The sequence below is a fragment of the Varroa jacobsoni genome, unplaced genomic scaffold, assembly GCF_002532875.2.
Source record: "Varroa jacobsoni isolate VJ856 unplaced genomic scaffold, vjacob_1.0 scaffold_842, whole genome shotgun sequence".
Lineage (NCBI taxonomy): Eukaryota > Metazoa > Arthropoda > Arachnida > Mesostigmata > Varroidae > Varroa > Varroa jacobsoni.
Window position 1 is genome coordinate 245,306 of NW_019213744.1, and position 6,000 is coordinate 251,305.

A 6,000-nucleotide genomic window follows, 5' to 3' on the forward strand; every position below is an offset into this window, starting at 1 on the left:
TACAAGTCCCGCGACCATACACTCAACGAAACACTAGTTTGTTACCAACTGAACAACTCTTAATATTAAGTTCGATAATCATCCCAACTATGGTGCCATATTTGATTGTTATAGTGTAAACGAACGAGGGCCCATCACTCTGCCTAGACTTCAAAGACAAATTGTTACAAGTTGAAATACGTATATTAATATACATAACGTATATTTTTTTTTTCTATAAAACTCAACGACGATAATAATAATAAAACGACGAATCTGTGGTCGGCGGTCAAGATCAAGACAGAAGTGAGTGATCTGCTATTTAAAGCAAAGACTATTGCCGAGCGATGAAACCGATGATCATTCGTTCTCCCATTGGCATTGCGTGCAAGGGAGCCTGCAGGCTCTTTCCGGACAACTGCGTCTGAAACGATATCGCTCTATAAATTATTGCCTGGCATTTAATTGGAGATTATTATAAGTGGGCAAAACGAACTGTAGAGTGCGTTGACAACGGGTAATATAAACGTATACAAACAAGCGTGAATAAGCTTGTGTATTACGGCAAAAAAAAAAGGGCCGCGCAATATGTATCGACCGGCATAGAATACCGAAGTCGACACTCGATTTATAAATGATTTACTGCTCGATAATTGAACAACAAGGCATATCTGCTAATTCATTTATAGTTGTAAAAACCCTTTGTTTGAAAATACAGTAAGTTTGACTTTACACTTTTTTACTATGACACACTTATATTTATTTCTCTATAGGTAATATTTGCCAATAGGGTGATGTTTATTTGTCCACCGTTTCCTTCCCTTTATGAAATTCATCGTTGTTCTAGATTTAATTGTGTTCAACCTTCATATTCAATCTTTTGATAAAACAACCCATTTCGATGAAAACATCGGGTGTATAATGAATACGTCTGTATTCCGCTAAATGATTCCATTCAGCTACTATTTGCCTTATCGGTAACTTCTGATACCGGTCCGTGGCTAGAAGGTTGGTACAACAAAGTAATTGCGCACCTAAGAGGTATACGATTCAAGGCCCTGTTGGCAAAGGTGAAAATCTAAGAATTGCACCCATTAAATAAAAATGCGCAATATACTTTCTCGGTGATTTATATACAGACTGTTTATTTTCTAAACAGTTCTCGGTCTACGAAGCGCGAAAGTGCTGCAAACGTATTCTAGACGTAAAAATATTCACTCGACTAATTCGTGTGCATTTCAACACGCTCGTCACGATCACTACAAAAACAAACGCTTTAAAATGCGCGGGTACCGATACTTTGACTCTTCGTTAATATTTTTTTTTTTTTTTTTTTTTTAATATTTCCTTATTAAGCATTACGAGTTGCAGTTTTGTTTATCGGAAGAAATTTTCGCTCGTTAGCAAAGGAACGTTTCTTCGTGTGTAGTTTCTTGCGTACCATCAATCACGCCCACAAAATATATGTCATTTATTATATATTTATGTTGATCTCAATTCTACTAGTTAAGTACGAGTTCAATTAAAGATTTTTCACGAGTTTTTATATCATACAAAAATCGTCCTATTTCTATTATTTGTCCTTATTTTTCTTACTAGGACAAACGGGCTTTCTTAAGCCTGCATACTCTTAGCACTTTGCCACAACTACACACAAGACTCAATTGACGAGCTTAATGGATACTATTGAATGAACGTCTCTCCGGCTTAGTAGCATTAACATTTATGAGCTAGGCGATTAGAATGACGAGGACTATTCTAAAGGCCGAAAAAAGGATTACAATTTTTCCTATCTATTAGATGCACGCTTAAGAAAAGCAAAATCATAATGTACCGGAATGATTGATTTCTCCGTCAAAACTTTCCCCTTAAGTCTTACCAGCAATATGTTTTGCGATTCGCTAATGTATATCTGACATGCTACAACGCTTGCAGTAAGATATAGAATGGCGGAACCGCATTTTTAATAATTCACTGGCCATCGATGGGCTTAATCTTCTGCACCCATCTAACTTATAGTTACGCGTGCTTAAGTAATCTTCATCGCGTACTGGCACTAGTTTGTGAAGTAATGCTTGCTTATCCTACTAGGGCTGAATATCTCAAGTTCTACAGTCATGTATACCATCATGACCATAAAAGACTAGAGTACTGTTATCGACTGAAAATTATGCGCATCTTTTCCGGTTTACGTTTCGCCCAACTTGAAAGTAAAGGACACACATTTTATGAGGTCTTCGCTCAAACTAAGTCAGTTATTTTGAAACACGTTTGCCCTAATTAAGATGCTTACTTAACTACTAAGGTTGAAATTAATGCTAAGAGAGTCAATTGGGATTCCCGTACTCATTTAAACAACAATTCTCTTTGATATTATCAAATTGTTCGAGGTTGTATAACTTTAGATTGATGTACCTGTACTGATACCACAAGTAGTAAGTAGAAAAGTGCCTTAATCAGATTCTGTAACCGATACCCTGTAATCTTAGCCCTGGTCCAACCCACGAAATCACTATAAACCAAAATCTCGTTTAACACACTTCGTATGATAGACAACACTTCGGTTAGTCCGTATAGGCTTCACGAAGAAGATTTAACCAAGCTGTGGTTTCTACAAGATGAAACTTCCAATTTAATGTTATTTGCATGCGTAGAGAATAATAATTTCTGTGATATCAAAAGTAAGTCATTAATATTCAAGATATTGATCGATAATGTCGAATTAGATATGTCTGAATTTTGTGTAGCCCCTCAGGGTCAAGTGGCAAAGTAATTGATAGTATATACTGCGACTCTTTTAATCAGAAAGGAGAACAACATCGGAGCGTTCCAGGATCCAACATCGAAGGCCCCAATATTTAGCGTTGATCTGAAGCTTCCGTATACGACTAAATTTAATTCATGTCGTTTTAGCCTTTTACATGTTTTAAGTTGAGTAATTGGTGTTCATAAATCATTATTATTATTAGACAGAAATCGATTTGCTCATATAAAAAGTAAGTAAGGCGGTTAACTAGAACTAACGAGAATTGTAATACGGCTGTTGGTAAGCTTCCAGAACGGGTGCCTCTGGGCAGTGCATGTGGAAATTATGTGAAATCTACGTATCGTTTAACACATGGCAAGCTGTTGTCACGCTTGTATGCTGCAATGACTTTAACGAGGAAAGAGTCATCATTCGCCAGAACTTTAGTAACCTTTAACGATGTCGACTTATTGCCACGAGGCTGACAGCTGTTTTTACACGTATTTGTTTATGAAAGAGCCGCGGGATTTTCAAATACCGTACACTTTACATTGCATGATAGATCAGTCTACCTGTGCGTCGATGGCGGATGACTTTTGTATTAGTGACGGTGTCGAGGAAAATGTGTTTACGTTGACACCGACAGGATGGTCGCTATCAGAGAAACGACAAGACGTAACACTGGCTGGCATCAGATAACTTTACTAGCTCACTATTTTGATTGCTGTTCGGCTGACCTTTCTTCCCCTGTCAGATGTTACAACGTCGACATCTTCTGGCAGATCTGCATTTCGTCATAGTACAGAAGACACAGTTTCTACAAATCAAGTCTTTTAAAGCCGCAGAAATACTTCATAATGCTTAGAATATGCAGGATGCAATAAACGTTTAAGCAACGTGCTTTATGGCTTTTCGTTCAGTTTACTTAAATTTTCCAAGAGATGCTTTTTGGTTTCAATAGAACCTAACCATTTATTTTTTTGACAGCTAAATCCTCAAGCTTGTCATACTGTACAAAATATTAATTACTTAAATAATTATCACTATATGCTTTGCTACCTTCATCGATATATCTTGAATTGAAAGAAACTCGAAATACGGTTACTGTTATTCATTATATAATTGGAAAAATGGCAATACTTTCCACGAATATGCCAATCACACAATGCAAAAGTTAGACAGTTCATATTCCATGTTGAACATAGATAATTACTTGACAATCCGTTATATTTATATATGTAATATAATTGTATATGTACATAATTAACTGGATTAAATTAGTGCATAAACAATTCCTTTCTTGTTCCACCTGTTGTTTTTGGTTTCCTGATCGTCAAACGATAGCATAATAAAGCCCTTTCTTTAACAAGGTCCTTCAAATCGTATAACTTTAATAAAAATACTTATCCCAATTTCGGATTCCGAGGACGGATGTGCTGAACGGCAAAAAGTGCAGTTCCGACACCGCTCGTTAGTTTCTTACAAAGATCAGTCATGAGCCCATCTGAGCGTTTTTTTAGGAGAACAGAATCGTTAGCTAAAGCTGCACTTTCTAGCAATGGAGTCGTCACCATACGCGGGTCAAATACTTGAAATGGTCGCCACAACTTTTTTGCCGCTGATCAAGTATGTGGCATCAAACGTGTGTGTCAAAAAAGGCTGACTCTCGCTATTTTGGAACTCGAAGTAAAAATGGCGTTCTCAAATCTATATATGTACGATGAGCAATGACTACCCTGTGGAGTTTTGAGGAAACTTTTGAACAGTACACTATGTAACAGGCGAGTCACAAACCGCAAAAGCGAACCAGTGTATAAGAATGCACCACGTCTAACGCTTGTCCAACGACCCAACAACTTAACCCATTAAAGAATCTTTTTCCCGAGGAGATTACGATCATTATCTATCGCCACACGAATGCAAACAATAATAGCACAATTTTCACCGAATGTAAACTTTGAAATATTTATTTAGATATGACGATCCGCTAGATCCACAAAGAGTGCTTTTATATTATATTGGTTGGAGGAAAGTACTATATTTATTAAATGGTTTAAAGCAACTACTGCCGTTCTGATTTTGGCTTGCGTAGCCCGTGCTAAAGAGATCTACGAACGATACGCTACCCGTTTTTGTCGATGTTGTTTCCTTCATTTAAAGGTCTTTTTTTTTGTGGACGCTCCTCTAGTGACCCCCTCCCCCACCCTTAAGCCCAGCCTAAGGCTTCAAGCAAAAGCAATTCACCCAACCCCGACCCTTAAGCCCAACCTGAAGCCTCAAGCAAAGGCTTGTCATAAAACTCTTTTTTTAAATACAGGCGTCAGACCTATCATATGTTCCGTATTGGACTGCTTGTCCTCTTATTTCGGCGGAGTTCGCAAAACAGAATTGTCTAGCTATTTGAGATTAGAAATGCTCGCGAACAGTTTGTAGCTAGTTATTATGTTTACCATTTTGGAGCTCAGAAAATTTAGCCAACATCTTACAGCAGTGTTATTTAATGCGTAAACCTATTACCATTCCTATTGATGTACCCTATTAGATATAAATACCAAAAAAAGGATAGATTTTTGAGGCGAAAGGTGATAAGGAAAATGCAAAACAGCAATCTATGGTCGACGCCAATGTTTCGCACACTATTTTCCAGTTCTGCGTGAAGAATCTAGATTTGTCGCTGTCCTAGCATTTCTCCCTCAAGAGCTCTCGTGTGAAGTCGTCGAATAATATCGAAAATAGTTCGCCATTCAAACATTTCGTACGCACCATCTATTTGGAATGAGCACGATAGTTATGGTTGCCTCTTAGACATATACCAACACTGGCACACGACTACATAGAATCATATACATTTGGGAGGTGGTATTAGGGTGTTTCTGCTAAAGATGTGTTGTATAAATGAAATTCCTTTTTTTTTTTCTTGCAATGTCCCGCTACTTGAACGTATGTGGAACGATGGTTGTCTGACTGCTCAAACTCTTACAGGCCATTTTGTATCTATACATTACATCTGAAGCACCTTCTTTAAAAAAGAAGGCATAAATCTATTTTAATACATCTATGATGAGATCGTTAGGTTTACTATGCGGAGACGATTTTGACAATATCTCTAGTTAACATGGATCGCATCAAAAACAATTGTTTTTTTTAATCTTCGCATAGAGCAATATGAATTTGTCACTTTCAACAAACGTTCTTCGATGTCCTTTTTCATGTAAGTACCTCGTACCTACACGAGTGCGTCCATATAAAGGCCTAGTTAATAAAGGGAAAATAGC